Source organism: Serinus canaria, chromosome 10, assembly GCF_022539315.1.
Source record: "Serinus canaria isolate serCan28SL12 chromosome 10, serCan2020, whole genome shotgun sequence".
Classification (NCBI taxonomy): domain Eukaryota; kingdom Metazoa; phylum Chordata; class Aves; order Passeriformes; family Fringillidae; genus Serinus; species Serinus canaria.
This window is the reverse complement of record NC_066324.1, coordinates 15,811,086-15,832,870: the sequence shown is the minus strand read 5'-3', so window position 1 is coordinate 15,832,870 and position 21,785 is coordinate 15,811,086. Positions and strand designations below refer to the sequence as shown.

Sequence of the window (21,785 nt, the reverse complement as noted above, 5' to 3'; positions counted from 1 at the left end):
TGCCCCATCCTAATCCAAACCCATCAACATTCTGATTGCTGTTGGTTCACTTACCTTTGTCAGCTCTTCCAGTCCTGTGGAGCTGTCCATGTTGACTTCATGTTTGCCTGCTCTGGGTTGTTTCCACATCCTGATGGAAGAAGTCCTGGCTCCCTTTAGTAAGAAAATCAGCGTAAGAGGAGCAGGAACAACTTTTCCTCCATAATGTAGAGAAAACAGAAGCAACAAATATAGTAAACTAATTACTATTCCCTATGACTATGCAGAGACATTACCTGTGAGCAGCACCCCTTTTCCTCAACCTTCATCTTTTGCTGAGAATACTAAACCAGTGAGATGAACTATGGGATATGAGGTTGAATCTTGAGGTAGTTTGAATTTAATGGTGAGGGATTATTTTCCCTCTCTGCTAAGCCCATCTGATTTTATGCTGCTGAGCCACTAAGGTAGTTAATATTTCAGTGAGGTCTGAGCTCTGATTTTTTTGTCATAGTGAACTGGGAAAATCTTATTCCTTTAAAACAAACTTCCTCAAACAATGACAAGACATCAGCTGTTGAGAAAGTATACTGATAAATGAGAAGTAGAATATTAACACTTTTAGGCTGAAATGTGGTTTCATTAGAATCAGTCAAATCAGAATAATGAGTCTCAATTCTTTATGACCTTCAATATGTGCCTGTTGACACATCACCCCTGAACTGTGGGTTTGGGTTTATAACACATACCTGAAGTTTTTCACACATTTCTCATTTACATCTTCCATGTCTATTTCGTGCTGTGATTGCATGAAAAGTATTATTTGTTTAATTTTATGGTAGGTAGGAATTTAATTTCAGGAGTAACTGTGATTAAACTTTTCTTCTAAGGACTCTTCTAAGATAAGCCTAGTTGAAAGTAAAACTGCTCTTTGGCACCCACTAGTGTGTCATTGTCCCGTGACTTGTGTGTGAAGGGTCATTTTTACATGATGCAGTAAGGATAGAAAATGTCACTGTGATAATTTCTATTCTCACAGTCAGCTTTTTCTGTGGATTAAATTTCTACAACAGTCTTCTCCTGTAGTCATGAAAAAAAATCTGAATCAAGGGCATTGACATAAATTGAAATCTTTTGTTTAAAGTATTTTGGATTCGCAGTCAGCAAATGTGTGTTTCAGTTCTTATGTTATTAAAGAACAACAACTACTGTCAGGGTGTTTTTCAGTAATTTCTGGTGCTCATAGGTGAGTTAATGCCCTGAACTGGAAGGTCTCGTTCCTTCTGAAATTTGTTAGATAATGTTATATTCTTTTATTTTTCCCCTCCAGTAGCCTTAGTCTTGATGATAGCTTGTGCACAGACTGGTACTGCATATTTTCACAGCAATAGTTCTCTAATGGAAGGAGATTGCTTCATCTGCAATGCTTTGTATCCATTTTGAACAGCAAATCCAAGTTCTGCCTGCACAAATATCACAGACAGGGGTTACTGACTGATGTACAATCTGCCATTTGAAGTGGGGTAGTTGGGGGTGTTCTAATGCAAAACATTGACAACCTTTCTGGACCGCAGAACTGCAGCCTTTCCACATCATTCAGAAAAGATAGAAACTTAATAATAATTTGAAATAAAGTCCTTTGTGTATTCAACTCTCCTGGTACAAACTTCCACTGGCAAGGAATGTACTGGAAGTGGTGGTATTCCAGTACCAGTTGAACAAAAACAGCCTTTGGCTGTCTGGACTAATAAGAATGAAGAACACTTGCGGATAGAAAAAAAACAAGATTGTTTTGTTTTGAGCAAATGTAGAAATATCACACATAGCTGCAGATTTGATTTACTTTCATGCCATTTGACAATCTGATAATTTTTACAAAGATGTACTTAAAATGCTGTTTCATGCAAAGTTCACTTTTTTCCTTGTTTAAAAAACACTCCATCTTTAATTTGCAGGGCTGTGTATTAATTTTGCTGAGTACTGTTTATTTCCCTTCCCTTCCACTTTATTTCAAGTCAGTTGTTGACAACTCTCAGGCGTGTCAAAGTCTCACCACTAATAATTGCTTAAGGATCCCTAACTTCTATAAATGTTGGTTCCAGATAAAAACCCCATGCAATAGCCCTATTTGAAGGAAATGGGGAGGGGGGAGGGAAAGAAAAAAGGGGTGGGGAAAAAAAGAAAAAAAAAACCTGAGAACTTCTTCTGATGAATTTTTGATTTTCCTTCCTAACAAAGAAGTGTCTGTGATTCAAAGAAATAGCTTAAAGTGATATTATAAAATAGAATATGGAGTGCACTGTTCTGAATGACTCTTTGCTTTTAATGTGAGGCTGAAAAATTGTCAGTGCCTTTTTTGATTAGATGAGACTTTTTTTTTTTTTTTTGTTCTTGATCTAAGAATTGAGGAGAAAAACATGCTACTTGCATTTGAATATGGTATGAGCTGGCTGTAATGTGTTGAAGATAAAGCAATACCAGTACTGCCTCAAGGCGGCACCTGTATCTGTGGGTCAATGCCATTCCTCCTTAGATCGCTGCGGAGCCCCTCTCTTGGCTGCTGCTTTATTAGGCCTAATTAGGCAGGCTGTCACTTTTATTGGTGATGGAAAAGGAAGATAAGTAGATTACTTGTGTCATCTATCTCTATCCGGACGTGTCTAAAAAGTCTAAAGTGATTGCTGTGGGCCACAAATATATTTCACAAGAGGGAGGAAAAAAATCAGAAATGTATTAAACCTCTAGAAATGACTTACCTTTGGCACTACTGTGTGTAATTTCAAACCCACAGAGAAAAGAGTTACAGTACATACGTAAAGTCCTTTTGTTCAGAGGGAGAAGGTTGTCTGTAATGGTTTTGTGATATCAAAATAATAGAAAAGGCTGTTTTCTACTTAAAATTCTAGCAGCAGTTATATATAAATTTTAAAGTTAATGCAAGTTATAATTAGAGTGCAGCATCTGTGGCTGGTGGAAGGGGCTATTTTGATGACAGGCTTGTTGACGTGTTCCTCTGATAAGTTTCTCTTTGGATCATTGCTCAGGGCATCTCCAGTATATGCAGCATGTGTATATTTCTAATGATTGTTTATAGGAATAATTATTTTCTAAATAAAGTATCAGATATCTTCTTAAAGAAATTAGTTGTTGAGAGCTAATATTATCAACAGCAATCAGCACTTGCAATATTTTAATTGTCTGAGACATCTTCTGCTTTGGAAGATGATTCTCTCCAGAACGTTCTTCCACAGAAAGAGCTTATTAGGTATAGCTTTGTGGTAGGAAATGAAACCACCTTTTATGGACTCTTAGGAAAAGAAAATATGTTCTTGATTTAAGAGAGTTGGTGTTGTCAGATACCAGTCATTACACAGCTTTAGGCTCAAGGTTAAAACAAAGTGGATTTTGTATTTTTAAAAATTCTCAAATTCCAACCAGGCAGGTGATAAAATGCTTTTAGAAGTTTGGGGTTTTTTTTTTTTTGGAGATGGGCCCTTACTTCAACTGTTTGGTTCATCCAGTCATGTGAGATAAAAATACTGACCTCTCAATATTTGATTGCAGCCACAGCACACGTAGCAGAGTGTTAACATAGGCATCTGTAAGAAATATGTCAAAGATGTCTGTGTGAAAATTCCTAAAATCTCATGGGCCAGTGTCATGGGACTGATAGCTAGAATAAATGTGTGGGTATCAATAAAACTATTTATAGACTTAAAATCAAACTTAATCACGATGCAAGGGCAAGATTGGGCCCTATCCAGAATTCCTTACTCAGAACTCCTGTAGGCTTGAACAATATCATCTCAAGAAATGTTCTGGTGTATGATGGATGCTGTGGAAGGTCTATTTAAAGACGGGTTCTGAATGCTGCACCAATGGCATCTTTATTCAGGATTCTGTGTTCCATAGGCAGTCAACCATTCTGTTTGTTTGGAAGCTTCAAATCTTCTCATTCATTATTCAATTCAAGCTGTTTAGGCTTGATTTTCTTTGCCTTAAAGTCTCCTCTTCACAGATGTTCCCTAACTACCTCTATGAATATTGAGATAGCTGAAAGTGCAGTGTCATGGAAATCCACTGTTAGGACACATAATTTCATCGCTGCTGTACAAGCCTTTTTGTTGAAGTGGAGGGGTTTTGAGCCATGTTATGATAAAAATATTCTAAATGTTGGACAGAGGTACCTAGTACCAGGAAGAAGTCTTGAAGAACTTGCAGATCATTATGAAGTTGAAGAAATTCAGAAATTTGATGCCTCAGAGTTTTTTGTTCTGCCTACCACTGTAAGCTGTAACTTTTACTTGATACCCATTTCATGATTATTTATCCTAATTACAGTGTCTACCCAGAGTGGGAGTCTTTCTATCTCAAGGTGTTGAGGTCTCTGAATTACAAAGGAAATGTTTCAATATGCAGTATTTGTTTTCTGAAGTTCAAGGCTGAAGCTACTTTCCTCCATAGTACAGTCAACTGTAGTGTATAAAGGCAGTATATTTAGTTCTCCAGGAGGTAGAAATTCCCTTTGGGACCTGCAGTCTGCTGGCATCGGGCTCAGCAGCAGCCTCATGGGAGGCAATCTCTCATCAGGAACTTGGCACCTCTTCTGAGGAACCCCAAAGGAGATTTTGAATTGTGACTTGGTGAATGTGTCCATGTTTTGTAGTTTGTTCCTGACATTCAATGCCACCACAGCAGACACAGTGTATCAAAGGAATAAAAACTGGGCTCCTAAAATGGTTCTTTATTTTTCTAAAGCTTTTGCAAGGTTTCAAGGAAAAACTTATCAATATTGCATCACAATTTCGTGCTTTCAGTATTATAATATGCCTTATTCCATTATTTCCTCATAGTATCTGAAGTTCACTGACTTTTGACTCATCTGAGATCTCAAAAATCTCTGAAAGATCTCAAATGAGAGTTCTCACTTAAAAGATATTAAACAACCCTCCTTGCTTGTGGGGGAAAAAATATTTTAATTCATTCTTTTTCCTTCTTCCCCACAAACACGCAAACTCTCTTCATGTCCATTCTCATCCCATGTAACACCTATGAACAAATCCAATTGCTGTATTTCCAATTCACCTGATCAGAAAAAGACCAGGAGCAAAGATGGCATTCTGATTTCAAAACTCTTTCTGAGAAAATCCCAGGGAAGCTACTGTTGTGCACCTTTTAAAAACTTTGAAAGCTGTACAGGATGAATACAGCTGGTCAGAGTAGGAGTGTTTTTAAAATGTACTGCTGTAGCTGGTTATACAAACAGATGTGTCAAAGCCTTAGTGAAAAATAAGGGATAGTGGTACTTTGATAAGAAATATAAAATATTTTATTATTATTTTGGATCCTTTTAGCAGGTGCTCTTTCTTCTCAAGGCATGATGCTTGTCTGTTTCATGGATATGTGAAAATAAAAGCCTTTTGGAACATTTTTATTTCTAATTTTCTTCCTAGTCAGTTAGGGATAGATATGAACCCAGGTTCACATCACAGGCTGCTGCAGCCAAGGACCAACATATATTGACCAGTGGAAGAATAAATCACTGATGTCTTGTCCTAACCTTTTCCCTTTTTATGTTTGCACTCTTGCAGGGAACACATGAGATTTTTTTGTATTCCATGTGCATTTATCTAAAGAAGATTGGCCCTATATTTTCTACAGTCTTTTAAGCTATGAACTGTAGTCCAGATAGGGTCTAGTAGCTCAAAAGCACTGAAGTAGCCAACTGAAGCCAATTCATTTTTAAGAGATATTCAAGATTCTAAGATGTTCTTGATTTCAAAAGGCAGATTGTATTTCTCTAATCAAGTTTGTTCCTTCTCTTCAGCCATTGAACCAATTAGATACCAAGAAATATCATCTAAAATTATAAAGTTCATTGCACAAAATGCTTACATAGTTAGGTGAGATCAGTTTTAAATTTTTAAAGCAGTGTACTTATCCTCCTCTTTTTTCTGGGTTTCCTGTAAAGACATAGCCCAACTCCCTGTCAGCTAAACAGGGCTTTGATGAAATAGTTGGTTCTCATATTTATTTCTGATGGTGTAATTTTTTTGTCTTTTGATATTAACATACTTCTTTTATTTCAAACTGATGACATGTTGTCAATGTAGGTTATTTGTGAGGAGAGTTAGGTGATAATGATGATATCAACAGATAACTGCAGATAGAGAATGGTTCTTTGGATGTGGCCTTTGCACACCTGTGTGGATCAGGCAGGAGGAGAGAGGAATTTCCTTCATTTTTTTGTGGCACTTTCTTTCACAGCCCTTTGGCACATCTTTAGGCCATGTGGCTGTCAGTCCAGCTATGGTCCAGGGCACAGATGGACCTCGAATTTGGCAGCACCATAAAGGGCAATATCTGGGCCTAGCTGCATTTGTGTTTTTCCTTGTTTCTTTCACGTCCCATTAGTATTAGTTTTTGCTTTGAGAACATAAGAAGCCAGAACTAAAGTTTACAAATATTATTGTTCTGTATTAATGACTTCTGTATCCAATTAGTGAAGATCATTATTGCAATATGTTCTGACTTGCATTGCACACAAGAGATAATAAACAAGATTCCCCAGAAGCAGCTTTATAAATAGCTTCTCTGCAGCATTCCTTGCCTGTCCCAGTTCTTTTGGTCTGTCACTTTGCCACACAGCAGAGTGCAATGGCACCAGTAGCAAGCACTTGTCACAGGGTAAGTGTTCCATCAGAGCCAGAATAGAGTGAAGGAAGTACCAGCTTTCCCCATCTGTTTCTGGTAGGGTAAGACCATTTCAGTCTTGTGGCTGAAGCAATTAACATTCCATTCCAGGTGATAAAACCTGTTTGTTAAGTACATTTTAAGGAGAGATATTGTATTTTAATGGACATTTAGTAGCTGGCTATCATCAGTCTGTGCTCCCTGCCTGGGGACAGCAGGCAAGGTTTATTAAATATTAAGAAGCTGTTCATTACTTTATGAAACTATGACAACAGAACATCTGAATATTTAGAAAACACTTACTGTTCTTTAGAATAGCTGCTTCGGTTAGGGGAGAGGACTAATGTTTGTCTGGCTAAATATGCATAAAAATGTAGTGTCTTCTTTGAAGTTTGCTCTTTGCTCCTGCTACTTGAGAATGTTGAAATTAACCTACACCACATAATTTAGAACACAAATGAAAGGACAGTTTCCCATTAGAGAATGCAGGAAATCAGGTATCTCAGATAAACTTTGCTTTTGCAATGTCTTTTAAAATCCCAAAATCCATAGGGGTATGTTGTTTAGAGGTTTGGCTGCCACCATAACTTCTGCCTTTGTATGCAGTATACAGAGGCTATTTGAATTTCATTACAGATCTCAAGGAAAAGGTTAGGTCTTAGCAAAGAGATGACACCTTACAGAGAAAATACCCACAGATTTTTTGCAAGACCTTCCTTCACTTCAACCAGAGTTTGAGACAAAGGGAAAGATCTTTCTCTACTGGCTATTTGAATATCAGGGAGGATCTTAAACATCGATGGAGCCAATTACACATTGTACTTGTATCCACTCTTGCTTGTATGGGAAGAATCAGGAAATTTAAAAAACCTCCAAACTGACAACCCAGAGCTCTCCTTGGTCCTGATCTTGCCAGTTGTGCTGAGTGAGCAGAATCTTGTTTCCAGGGACAGTAGATTTTAGCAAAACTCCCTCAGTGGTTACCATGGGACACAAAACATTTAAGTGCATCTGTTGGGAAGGTCAGGCAATAGAATTATTGAGCATGAGACATAATTTTATATTAAAGGGGCCATTTTGGACCTCAGGCCCCTGAACCACTCGCCAGGCCTTTTCCATGGGAAACAAATCTCACCTGCCCAGATTGCTGGTGTCAGTTTGCAGGTGGCATTTGGCAGTGCCAAACAAGCCTGAGTAGGCAGAGGGGAGGGCCTGTGTCTGGGAGGCATCTGCGATATCAGGAATGCCAGTAGGCAGCCGGCCATTTTGGGCCTCAGGCCCCTGAACAACTGTCCAGGCCATTTCCATGGGAAACAAATCTCACCTGCCCAGATTGCTGGTGTCAGTTTGAAGGTGGCATTTGGCAGTGCCAAACAAGCCTGAGAAGGCAGAGGGGACGGCCTCTGTCTGGGAGGCATCTGCGATATCAGGAATGGCAGGAGACAACCGGCCATTTTGGGCCTCAGGCCCCTGAACAAATCTCCTGGCCATTTCCATGGGAAACAAATCTCACCTGCCCAGATTGCTGGTGTCAGTTTGCAGGTGGCATTTGGCAGTGCCAAACAAGCCTGAGTAGGCAGAGGGGACGGCCTGTGTCTGGGAGGCATCTGCGATATCAGGAATGCCAGTAGGCAGCCGGCCATTTTGGGCCTCAGGCCCCAGAACAACTGTCCAGGCCATTTCCATGGGAAACAAATCTCACCTGCCAGATTCCTGGTGTCAGTTTGCAGGTGGCATTCGTCAGTGCCAATCAAGCCTGAGTAGGCAGAGTGAGATTTGTTTCTCATGGGAATGGCCTGGACAGTTGTTCAGGGGCATGAGGCCCAAAATGGCCGGCTGCCTCCTGCCATTCCTGATATCGCAGATGCCTCCCAGACCCATGCATATAGAGTTACAAGGTTCACAAATGTACTACCACTCAGTGATATGCAGATATTGTTTTAAGAGTGGGAGGAGTGGGGGCAAACCACGAAAACTTTAGTCTTGTATGGATAGTAAAATTGTTTCCCAGGCTTTAGAATATGGAATTATGGAACCTTTTTGTGTATTTTTCTAGTTCAGCACTAAAAATACTGACAAAGAGATTGATTAGCTAGCAATAAACAACCATGATGTCTGAAAATGATTATGCATTGGTTCTGAGACATGGATTTGGTCAGGTTATTGTCCTGAGTGCAAGAACAGCAGGGGGTGAGAATGGACTAAAGGATCCTTAAGTTGTTTTTCTGTCTTGTACCTCAAGCTGGATCGCCTGACCTGAGACGATGGGTTCATGTCTCTTGGCCATAAGATGTCCCCTTCCACTAGGGTTGTGGAAGGGGACTTCTTTCAGTTCTTCTCTGTTCCTCAGATCTTTTATTTTATTTTTTCCCCTAGAAACACTTCTCTTTGCTCCCTCTGCCATGAACTTTAATGGTTCTTGGCCTGTATGTCTTCCTTAAAAGCTCCTTGCAAAGCTCCTCACCTGCCCTCCAAATCCTTAGTCTGAGCTCCCTGGCTCTTCCTGCCTCTTGTCCTTTTGGCCATGTATCTGTGCATCCCTGGTCTCTGAAGGATTACAGCACTCACTTTCTGCCATTGAGCCTGAGAAAGGTGAGGAAGAAGTCCAGGACACAAAATATCTGAGCCAGGGAAGAGTCAGAGTGGGTGTGGACTCACTCCTGTCTCAGCCCTCCCCAGCCAGTGCATGAAGACTGGGCACACATTAATTTGCATGGTTAATTTGTATTATCACTGGCTGTGATAACAGATTTGCATGGTTTGATAATAGGAAGATTTTCAGAAGAGCTCCTCTGGTGAGGTTTCTGGCAACTCTGGGTTCTTTTGGACTCTTCATTCAATATGTTGCAAAGCTTATCATTTAGGAAAGGGTAGAAAATAGTCTATCCAATAGGCCAGAAATTTAAAAAGGCTTTTAAATTTCTTTCACTTGCTGCATTTAATTAAGAAACTGGTGTATGAGTTTTGTAGGGGAATGGCATAGGAAAGGGGAAGAAATACATCTATGGGGAACCAGACTTCTCATGAAATGTTTTAACTGAGGGGAGAGGAACAACCCAAGAAACTTTTCCAAAAGGAAGACCTATGATGGTGCAAACTGAGGCAAATTTCTGCTTTTTCAAGTCTCCTTGAACTCAGCTTTTTCTCATCTGTGTATGAAGTAAAGTTTAGAGAATTTTCTGTTTCTGATCCTGCTTTCTAGTAAGTTTGCAAGTCTCCAACTTCTCTCTGAGCCTTTGCAGTGTTCTTCTCTAGTGGGAGCCATCCCTTGGGTTCTTCCCCCACAAACAGTTCTTTGGTTTATAAAGGAAGCTCTTTTATTTTGTTTTTGTTGCTGGCGTCCAAGACTGACAAATGGGTTTAGTCCCAGGCTCTTCTTTCAATTATTAATGAAAAATATTGTATTACCTGAGGCTAACCCAACATATCGTTCCATTTCCAAGCCTTTGGCAACCAGCAATCTCATTGCTGTCTGAAATGCAGAGAAGAAAATGTTTTGCCTATTCCTTTTTCCTCCTCTGCTCCTGCCTCGCCTCTCTCCCTTAAGAAATTCACGGCATAATTGCAGGATGACTCCAATGAGTGTGCTAAGAAAGCATTGTTATAAATAAAAGTGAACATCATGCAGTCTGATTGTCACTTGTTTAGGATTTAAAGTATCAATTCCTGAACATTACAGAGATTTAGACATGGGTTAATTAAACATTTACATACATGTGTAGAACAATATATTGTATGGTGCAATAATATGCACTTTAATCAGGATCTGTGGGTGTTGTGTGTTTGCTTGTTCCATGTTAATTGGTATCGTGCTGGCTCCTAGCTTAGGTCTTTGGCTGGATGGAACAGAATAGACATGGTGTTTTAAATATTTTAATTAGGACCAGCAGTTCCCGGCTCACTCATTTCTCATTGGATTGTTTTTCATGCATGAATAAATTAGCTAGCATGGAAGTACTTTGCAGAAAGTAGTTGCCCTCTAGCCATAAAATGAGTCCTGTTCATTAATACTTTAATGAAATTAGCTGTGAGCAAAATATCATTCCTTTTAACTGTGTTCTAATTTCTTAATTTTAATTAGGCACATAATTGTAGTATACTGAAATTATCTTAATGTACAGCAAGAAAAGTTCTATCACCATGGGCCTGTGGCTGAAACTTGAGCATACTTGCAGCATATTTCAGCTTGCAATTTTTCTCTTCAACATTTCCTAGCTAATCAAAATCTTTTCCTTGCTTTGTGTTATTGCAACATGAAGTCAGGAACAGACTAATGCTTTCAGATACCAGAAAAATTAAAAGAATCGCTGATGCTGTGTTTTGTTGTTGGCAACACTGATCTGACAGCCTCAGTTTTGGAGTCCAGCATAACCCAGGAGCACTTCTAGGGAATAATGGAATACACAAAACCTGTTTGTTGTTTTGGCTTTTTCTCCTGAAATGTTTCATGCTTTGCTAACTTGGAGCTGCTACACCTAATTTATAATTATACAAACTGAGGTAGGAAGCAGTGAGGTTATATGAAACCTGAGAAATTCAGATTTTAGCAGCACTATCGTGTCATCTTTAGTATCAAGTTTAATTTGATAAATTATTCTAGGCTGTTTTATAGATGCTTCTTGTTTCCACTTTGGCAGATACTGTTCTGGTGGATGCAATTTCCTTATTGCAAAGACAAACATGTTCTGACAAAAACATTGGTTACTCTATCCAATAGTAAGTTTGACATGAGTACGTTGAGTGGATGTCCTCATCCTGATAGAGAACTGTGTGTAGAAACACTAAACTAGATACATTCTTTTTTAATAATAGAGCTCAGGATCTTCAATCCAAATTTATGTCAGGGGGGATTTAAACTTCAGCATTTACTCCTTTGCTCAAAACTGCAGAGAGCTGGAATAAGAAGCCAGGAAGGGATCTTGAAAGTTTTAAAATACTGAAAAAGGAACACATATTCAGCCCTAGAGTTTTTGCATCCAAATCCTTTGAAAACTGGCTTTTGTATCTATCACTGTATTAAGTAAAGAGAATTTCAAGCAGTAATGACTACATAGATATGAAATGTGACTTTGACCAAAGGAATTTTAAGGTTAAATACTGGTATATTAATGTTGAGTGTGGTGGATGTGTGCAGTGATTTCTCTCTCCTGTACTGTGCTGTATTGAGCTGTTCTGCAGAGCTCTGCAAGTGTCTATAGCCACCTTTCAGAACTCCTCTAAAATCTACGGTGAACTGAGCAGGTGAGCTCCACATTCCTGCCCTCCCCATGGATGTCATGCAAATCAGGGCTTTTGGCTCTTTTACAGGGTGACTGGGACCTTTGTCTTTGCTGAAATTGAATTTCTAATTGAAATCCTTTTTGGCAGCATATTTCACTGCCTGCTGTAATTGGCACCTGCTCTAAATAATATTGATATTTCTTATTTAAATAATAAATTATGGCTAATTGTAATACTTCATTATGCCCACAATTAAGTGAACTGAGGTTAGTTTACAATTAATACTAATACTAGTTGATGTGCAATTTGAATGTAATTTGCTGCTGTTAGCAGATTGCCAGTGGAAAGAAGAAAGCTAAGGGATTTCTTGTTTCCAGTGGCAATCTTGTTTTTCTAGACAAACAACCTTAAATAAAATGTGAGTTATATTCAAATAACCAAGAAATTAATTGGATTAAACATCCTGGTTTTATTTCTGATCAGTCATTGTCACACTTCCACTGGTAAACACATATTCAAATCCTCCCTTTGGAGAACATAATTCCAATTATATCTATTAAAAATTAGTTAAATTAATGCAGTGCATCTCTAATTGTTTCCTGTTATGGGAGAAAAGATAAGTTCAGAGAATTCAGGTTTCATTCAGGCACTCTCCAATATGATGGATTTGTGTCGGAATGCTAAGCCTGTATTTGATCACAGATCGCTCTGAGTGCTAACAGAAGCTCTAAAAAGAAAATGGGAATGGGCTGGAAGTTTTGTGTGGAACTTCAGCCAATGTCAACAAATGCTACAGACACTGCTTGTTCTGAAGAAAGAAATTCCATGGTATTTCTTTCTTGTTATGAAATATGTTTGAGTGTACTCAGCAGCTTCCAAGCTTTCTGTACCTTGGGGATTATTTGCTGTAGAGGCAAAGGATGTAGGCAGGTGGACATTACTTGGTTTGCTCTGCTTCACCTGTCAAAATTCTTCAGGTCCTTCCAGCATTTATAAAGTGTGCTTGAGCAGCACATTCCACGTGTATCAGCACTCTATGCAGTTTTCTGGCTTGACAAATTCATATTAGAAAAATAACCTGTACTTCTTATACACCCATCTGTAATAAGGCTTAAAGAAAAAGTTCAATTTAAAATTGCTTCCATCTTTTGTATGATCAGATGAGAAACTGTTGAATCAGAGCTGAAGTGATAGTACAGAAACTTAGAAATCTCAGTCTGAAATCTGCATGTAAGCCTAAGTAAAAATCAAACAAAAAAAAAATAGGGTAAGCTCTAAGGGAATCTGAGTAATGAGCAACATAAAGGGATGGATCAAAAGCCTGTTGCAGCATTCAGGTGCTCACATGGTTGTAACTGGGGTCCCTTTCTTATTTCTGTGACAGCACAGTGACTTACTCTGCATTTTGGAGTCAGTCAGTGGACTGAATATGATATTCAGCTACCAAAATAGGAATTTAGGCAGTGGGAATTAAATAACTGGGATTGGAATTGTTTGAGGGAAGAAACACAGACACGGGGAGGGGAGTTCAGTCTATAACATTATGATGCTCTGCTTGCACTACAAACATTTCTCTGGCACAATGAAAATTTGTGTATCTGAACAGCTATTGAGTGAGATTGATTTCCTTTGCCCATGCTCTGGGGTGATCAAATCCCTTAGGATATACAGATGGGGAATGACACGCCCAGAGTCACTTGAAAGCAGGACATGAGATGGAACTTAATACTACAGTGGTGATAGGCTTAGTGATCTTATTGCCACATAATTCTTGGTTTCTTTCATTTGCTTGGGTTTTTAAATAGACTGCTATGACTTCTTAAATAGCCATACAAGTACATCACTGGTCATTTAAAAAATATCTGAGGGAAAAATTTTATTAGATACCTGGAATGAAGAGAAATGTTGGAGTTATGAAAGTCCAACTTAAATCAAGGCCACTTAAAAATTAAAAAGCCATCTCCACCATTTTTAACTCAGTCTTATGATTTCCAGGTCAGTCAGAAGCTGCCCAAGATGTATGGAATAGAAAAGGAAAATGAAATAGCATGTTTCTTTTTCTAGAGGACCAAAAGCTAATTTGGGAGAAACCCCAGGGTTCCTTTACCAGATCAGCAAATAAACCAGAAATTTCTGATGATCTTGACAGAACATGTAGCTGGAGTGGTTTGGAAGGAGAGGTAGATGAAACAGTTTAATTATGAACATTCTTTTCTGAATTATCTTTCCTTCACTGATGGAACTTCTTAGACAAAGAATTAGGAGATTCTGTGACAAAAAAACTCCACCCTAATCTTGTTTCCTTCTATTTTTCTAGATAGCTCTATGTCATAGGATTTACTTATCAACTGTAACATTGGCATTAAAAATCCTTTTAGGTTCCCTGCTGTTATCCCAAGATGCCATTTTAAGGCACCAATCACTCTGCTCAGATTACATCTGCCTTCAGTCAGTGGCGCATCTGATTTCACTATAATTATGTTATCATTTAGATTAATCAGTATTTTGCTGTTTCAGTTGATTAGAAAATTAGAAGTTGAACACAGTATTCATAATAAAAATACAAACTAGTTGGTAAGAAAAGAATGCTGGAGTCAATTAGGTGTTTAACAGCCTGTCTCTAGTTTTGAAGTCAGGAAATATCTTCTTGCTGTTACCACAACTTCCATAAGTCCTGAATAACAATAAAGCATCAGTGCCCTTCAGAGGGTGGCTGTTCATTTGCACAGTTATGGAAAATTTCCTTTTTTCTACAGTGTGTGTAAATCCTACCTCTGCCAATGAAGCAGCTGCTTTGAAATTCTGTACCTCTTCTCACCACAGTGCTTTTCTTAGAAATTCAGAAAAACAATAAGCTACTGTTTTCTGTTGTGGCTCAGAGTTCTGACTACTTCTTATTTGTGGTCAGCTCTGTATGCTTTGGGGTGACTTTGAGTCTGCAAATTATGGAATTGTTTAATAGATTCAGAGAAGAGTGTTATGGAGTTAGGTTTGGTGAACCATATGGCAGAGGATCAAGGAGTTTTATTTTAACTGCTCTTTGCCATTCCTTCTTTGATAGTGATGTTCATCCTTCCTTTATAAAAGGAAAGACTAAACATTAATATTTCTAATAGTATTATTGGACTTGTTGGAATGTCTCTACTATAAGTTGTTCTTACAAATAAGGGGGCAGTATATCTTTGATACAGATCAGACTTATTTACAGTATGCCATGAGTATAATTGTATAACCATAATGATGTGGGGCAAAACAGTTTGATCTGCCAGATGTGCTTCTCCATGTGCACTTTTATCATCTGGTCTGACTGGCCACCTCCAGTTCCAAAAATCTCATGGGAAATTTTTCTTTTTCTTCCTGCTTAGGCATCCTCTATCAAATCCTTTTTGCAATCTTTCACGCAGATTTACTGTATTTTCTGAAAGAAGAAAGCATCAGACACATCCTCTGCAAGCTCCAAGTTCTCTACAACCTTTCCCTTTATTTCCATCTGAGAATACAATCAATCATGTGCTATTATAAGTCTGTTATGGAATCTACTCCTAATGCCAAAGGGCTGACTGTGACACACAGCATCCAATGCTTGGAAAAAAAGGTCTAGCTCCTTGAGAGCTTTCTAGTAAATGAACCCTGTTCAAGCAGATAGAACAGGGTTCCAGTACTGAGAAATTAAACAAAACCAAAGAGAATATACTTCCAGGTCATGCTTTTGCAAAAGTGCAAAAGATGGCATTGGACAACAGGGAAAGATACTTGACAAATATTCATCCTTCTAAATACATTGAATTTTAGAAGGTATTGCCTTTTCAACATTGCCTCCTTTATTAGTTTCTCTGCAGGTTGATATTCCACTGCAGAGTATAAATTAAACAAAAAAATCAACCCAATTCATGGTGAGCTTCCATTGGCCTTAGAGCCAAGCAGTGGAGTGGTCTCTTACCACTCTCTGAGGGTCAGGTCTGTTTCTCCCCTGTAATCCTGAACACATTTTGTGAACATATCTGCTTGTTTTGTGTAGCCTGTGAAAACAACCTAGGAAACCACAATGTCATCAACATAATTCTAGCACATATTTTCAGACTTCACAAGAGAGATAGTGGCATGAGTCTGCTACCACAACAGCACTGTAATGAAGTACTCATTAAATTTATGCAGATGGTAGTTTCTTTCTGAGGAAGATGTATTGATGTTTACCATTATGAATATGAAATTGTTAATTGTGGATTTTGAAACTTCAGGAAGCATTTTGAGCATGCAATTTATCTTATGACAAAATTTATCCTAATAGAGTTGTGTTGAGCTCACAGAATGACAAAACCAGCAGGGCAGTCAGGCAAACTGTCCCTGGGGAAAAAGAACTGTTTTGACATCTGTCTGAATACAGTACTTCTCCTGGTTTTTCCTGGACTAATATACAGATGCTGTGTTTGGAGCCACTAAGGGCATGATGCTGTAGGCTGGTGTCTGATTCTGAAGGGGGCTCCAGGTCTGTGAAGAACACCAGCTGTGTGTGTTAAAAATCAGTTATAATTCAGAATGTAGAGATTCCCAATGTCTGGAATAGATCCCTTCCAATGAGACCTCCTTGGTTAATGTGCTGCAGCTTTCCCAGGTGGAGGGGGGATGTGCTGGGGTGGGAATGTGGAGTTTGCAGCCTGTGTCCCAGGCAGAAGGGAGGGCAGGGAGAGGAGGTGCCAGCAGCCACTTCTGCCGCAGGGAGAGCGCCGTTCCCTCCCTGCTCTGAAACCGGTGGGGTTTGGCAAAGGATAAATTGGTGTCTGCTCCTGCCTGATTTCATTTTGGTTTGAATTCCCTCTGGATCTCAGTCTCCTGATCTGCCTTCCCTACGTGGCTTGTTTTTGCCATGCTACAATACAAACCGTATTTTTTAAGAAGAAACAAACAAAAGAAAATAATAAAAAACCCCAAAACCAAAAGAAACTTTTGTGATCTTGTGATTTAGAATTAAAAGTAACGTTTTTACATTTTATAGACAATTACAGATTTTAATTGCAACTTTTTGTGATTGGGAATGTTACCTACATTTTTATTTTTTTTTACCTTTCCCTCTTGGAAATAAAAAATGCGTCTTTAAGTCCCCTTGTGAGAGGGGACAGGGATCACCAGGTGGCGTTGGATCACACGGACTTCCAGTCTGCTCTGTGCCGTGCGAGCTGCTGGGCAGTGAATGCACCGCGGGGCTGGCTTTGCCACAGCACCGAAAATTTGCACGCAGCCTTTCCCTTTGACTTCAGCGCATGTTTGAGGCACGGCTGCTCTGTGTGATTCAGAGCGTGCACGGCTAATGAAAAGGTTCACAGAAAAAATGCTGCTCACACTTTATAGAGAAAACTGTAAAGAAATCGTGGAGTTGAAGCACCTCTACTGTTTTGTCAAAAAGCTTTATACGAAACATTTCTTTTCCCCCTAGAATGGCAATCTTGAAAAATTATTTTAATCAAGAGCTGGTTGGCCTACTGAATATAAGGAAGCATTATTTTGGACTTAAGTGCTTGAGCATTTCTATCTAATTTTTTTATAAAAGTCCCTAGGATGTCCACTAAGGTTCTGCACTTATGGAAGTAGGACAAGACATTTACTGAGAGTTTTCTGCTTTACTTCACTGCTTTTTTACATTATTAAACAATGCAGTGAGACAGGAATTAAGCCAGAATAAATAACATTATGTTTAATAGTGTAGTTAACCCTGGGAATAAAGTCTGTAACTCAGTTTTTCCAAGAGGTGTATAAAAATTCAGCAACAGACATGGTCAAATACAATATATATATATAGCTTACCCATGACTCATGAGCTCTCCTACCTTCTCCACACAATTGACTGAGAAAGGTGGAGAAAATATCTTTTCTCATTGAAATTGTTTAGAGATTTCTATTTCATTGTCACATCGTGCTCCCTTTTCCAGCTGCTGGTTGTTAGCCCATGAAAATCCATTGTGCTCAGCTGTTGCAAGTAGGTGCAAAAGCAAAGGTGGCATTGAGGATCCCTCTCTTCCTTGGAAAGCCAGTCAGAGAAGAGGTTCACACTGACTATGAGAGCACTTAGAATTAACATCTTTTTCACATGGATAGCATTTTGTGGCAGATCATTCTCCTAATAAGAATCAATTACCTGTTCTCTTTTTTTTCTCTCTCTTTTTTTTTTTTTTTGAGAATCCAGTTGTATGGAACAAGTCTCACGGGAAGTGTAAGATTATGTTTTTAAACCATTAATTTCTGCTGATTATCATACTGCTTTCCTCATGCTAATTGCTAAACCCGGTGGGATCTCACTAACATGAGATACAGCCAGGAACAGACAACAAAATCGGAAGATAGCAGAGGTGGTGATTTTAAATCCCACTGCCAGGCTTATGACACAGGACTGAGAAATGGAAAAGGCCAGTCCATCTCTCTTCCTGCTCAGTATTGTCCCCACAGCACATTGGGAATGTGTTTTGTCTCCTGTGTTTTATGGCTTTCAGATGATGTAAGAAGTTTCCACACTTCCCTGAAGAGATTGTTCCATAAACTTGTGCAATTTATTGTGAGATGCTTTGCTGGTGTTCTACTGTAATTTCCTCATTACTGAGATATAATTATCAGTAATGTAATTATATATACTGTAAGGGATTTCTTTTCTCTCTCTGGTATTTACACCGTCTTTTAGAATCATAACCATTTTTCTTTGCAAGCCTTTTAGCTAATACATGCATTTATGGCTTATTCTTTAAATGGTTCAGCATTCTTTATTCAACCAATTTTCCTTCTATAAAAAAATTTAATGCATCATGGTAAAAGGTGACTTCTTTTGAATAAAAAACTTTCAGCTGACCAAAACCTTACCATCAAAAAGGGTTTTGTTTTTTAAAGGAGGGAGTATAACAGAAGTTCTCTGAAAATGCTTTCTTCCCTCCAAACCATCAGGTTTTTATTGTTGAAGAATCAGTAATCCCCTGATTACTCAAAGGTCAGTAGTAAATGTAATTGTATACTTACTTTATGTATATACATACATACATACATACATGTGTATGTATATATGTATGTGTGTATTTATAATATATAGTCATATACTATAAACAGCTTTCTTGGCAGTGTTTACACATAGGTGCTGATAGGCAGGTGTTACAGATACTACTATGCATATATCAGATATATTATGCAAGTAAAAATACATTTCAGAGTGACTGTCATCCACTTGCTGCTTTTAGGGTAGTCATGCTTTGCTTTTCCATGTGCTGCTCTGAATCTCATTGTATAGGATATGGTTGGTGTTATTTTCCTGAGCTGGATGCTGGGAATCTCTCTTTTGTCCCTGCTCTCCCACCCCTGCCTACAACAGTATAATGTGTGCTTGTTTATAGTACTGGCTTTTAAAGCTCTTTTTACTTTGCTAATGAGAAACTTGCTCTTCTCTTTGGTGGCAGTCATCATGGGATTACCCAGCAAAAAAACAATTGACAAAACAAAAGTTTCCCTATGACTTGGGGTGTTCCAAGTGGAGGATATTAGTGTAAAGAACTGCAGGCTTGATGTAATGAAAGAGAGTATTCCTGCAGGATTTGTTTGCCAGGGAAGGGAACTCAGTGTGTGTTGCCAAGAAACTGTCACACTTGCCTTAATTATGATTAACAACATACACGTGTATCTGAGAAGATTTTTTTCCTGATTGACTTTTGTAGGATGTCCATGTCATTGCTAAATATTATTTCACTGACATGTGCTATTGTAGTTTTTTATGATAAGAGCTGGTCTCTGGTGTATCATCCATCTATGCAGAAAAATTATTTCCAATGCCTGCATCTACAGCCAGTTTCAAATGTCTTTCTCAGCAGATTTCTGTTCTAGGTAGCACTGCATTTGTTTGTGTAGCTCTTGGCAGTTGTAAAGTCTAATCCTGGTCAAGAGGGGAAAATTGCTTTGAACCATGAGAAATAATGCTGGGGCTGTTTGTGAGCAAGGTATTTATCAGCATATTGAGCAACTGGCTCTAAACCAACCAGAGCAGTTAATAATCTGTATTGATTAACTGCTCAGACTCACAATGAATGCACCAAGTTTGCATTGCAGAGTTTCTTAATCTGTCTTTTCTCTGTCTCATTTGTTGTAAGAGGAATGTCAATAATGCATGATACATTTTTAAAGGAAAAGTACAGTCTAGTCCATACATTATTTGCTTACAAGGATGCTTTCAAACACACTAATTCCAGGATCATTACTGTTATTACAGCCAAATTAACTGTGCTATAGGTTCTTATTTTGCAGTTAATTTACATTCAGAAATGATTGTATTTTCTAGGAGAAGCCAAGGCAAATCAAGCAGAAACCAACAGAAACCAATGATGGCATATTCTAAAATAAACAATGTATTGAGAAATAAGCCAAGAAAATTAATACCCACACTATTTCATAGAATCACAGAATAGTCAAGGCTGGAAGAGACCTCTGGAGATTATCCAGTCCAACCCCCCTGCCCAGGCAGGGTTCCCTGGGGCAGGTGACATGGGAATGCATTGAGGAAGGTTTGCAGTGTCTCCAGGGGTGTCGATATATATATACACGTGTTTATATATATATTTGTACACACACATTAAGGCTGTCCAGACATTACTAAACTAATTTCATTTTCACTTTCTCATTCTCTTCATCTCATTGTGCTGCTCAGGTAGAGTTATTGATCATGCTCCTCCAAAGTCAGCAGTAGAGAACTCTGTCTATTTCTTGTTAATTAGACATTTAAGCTCTAATTAGCAACACTTAAGACAGTCAGGGAGGGAATTGTATCGGCAGCTGATCTAATCAATGCTTTGTACTCCAGAAGCACTTACTTGTTCACAGCTGAGTGGCTCCAAAGGACAGCTGGTTTAGGCACTCACAGATACCCAGTAAGGTGCAGAAGAGCATGGCTACAATTTGGACATCTGACTGGTTTCCAGGGGGAAATATGTATGTGGGCACATTTTGAGTTATAGTGTATATCTACATTTTCAATGCAAATGGTTTTGGAAGTGAATCTCGGTGCATGAGGAAAATAAAAGAGTGCTTCACTGAGAGTGCCAAGCCAGGTCCCAGAAAACCTCTTCACAAATACTTCTGTTTTCTGGGGAGTGAGTGTGGAGGGGGAGTTTGATTCAGACTTGAGGATATAAAAGCAAATGCAAGTTACTTTGGAAAAATAAGGGAAATTTTAAAAATCTCTTCCCTTTGGAATTACTGGGATACTGTTTTTCCTTCAGAAAGATTTACCATCTTTCTTTGTTTTGCTTCAAGTGGTTTAGAAACCAGTCTTGCCCACTGTTTATCTGTCAGTTCAGCTCACAGTGTCTATGAGGAATACTCTGCAGCATTTATACACTGCTCTCACATATCCATTCTGGAGGAATAGCGATGGCATCTTGGCAGTGAGGTGCAAATCTGACCTCACCTCTGAGCTGATCTGACCTAGGCATCAACTTCCCTGTTAGTGGTTACAGGGTTTTCACATCCAAGAGATAATTACAAGACATTTTGCCCACTGAAACTAGAAATGATGACAGCTGCTCAGGATCCAGGGTTGGATTCATATCCCTCCAGGCACCTGAAGCTGTGTCTGCAGCAAGGTAGGCTCAGCTGGCTGAGCTTCACTCCCCACAAACCATAGGTTACACCTGGCCTGCAGCTACAGCAGGGACCTCTGGCTGGGACCCTCTGCACCAGGAAGTGGGACAGCTCTACTCAGCCTCTCTTCCCCTTAGCACCTGGGAAAGACATGTAACCTTTAATTGCTGGGGCTCATATTTTAGCCAGCACACTTGGCAAGCATATTTCAATTCCATTCTTGTAATCAGGATTGTGTGCTACTTCTGTATACAGAAGGAGAGGGTCCTTGGCACTGAGATGAATGTTGAATTTTA

General features: G+C 38.9%; 1 protein-coding gene across 1 annotated transcript in view; it reads left to right on the top strand.

The window, feature by feature from the left end:
* ANXA2 (annexin A2) overlaps nucleotides 1-21,785 on the top strand; it is a 257,244-nt gene that overhangs the window by 57,109 nt on the left and 178,350 nt on the right. The window lies entirely within an intron of this gene.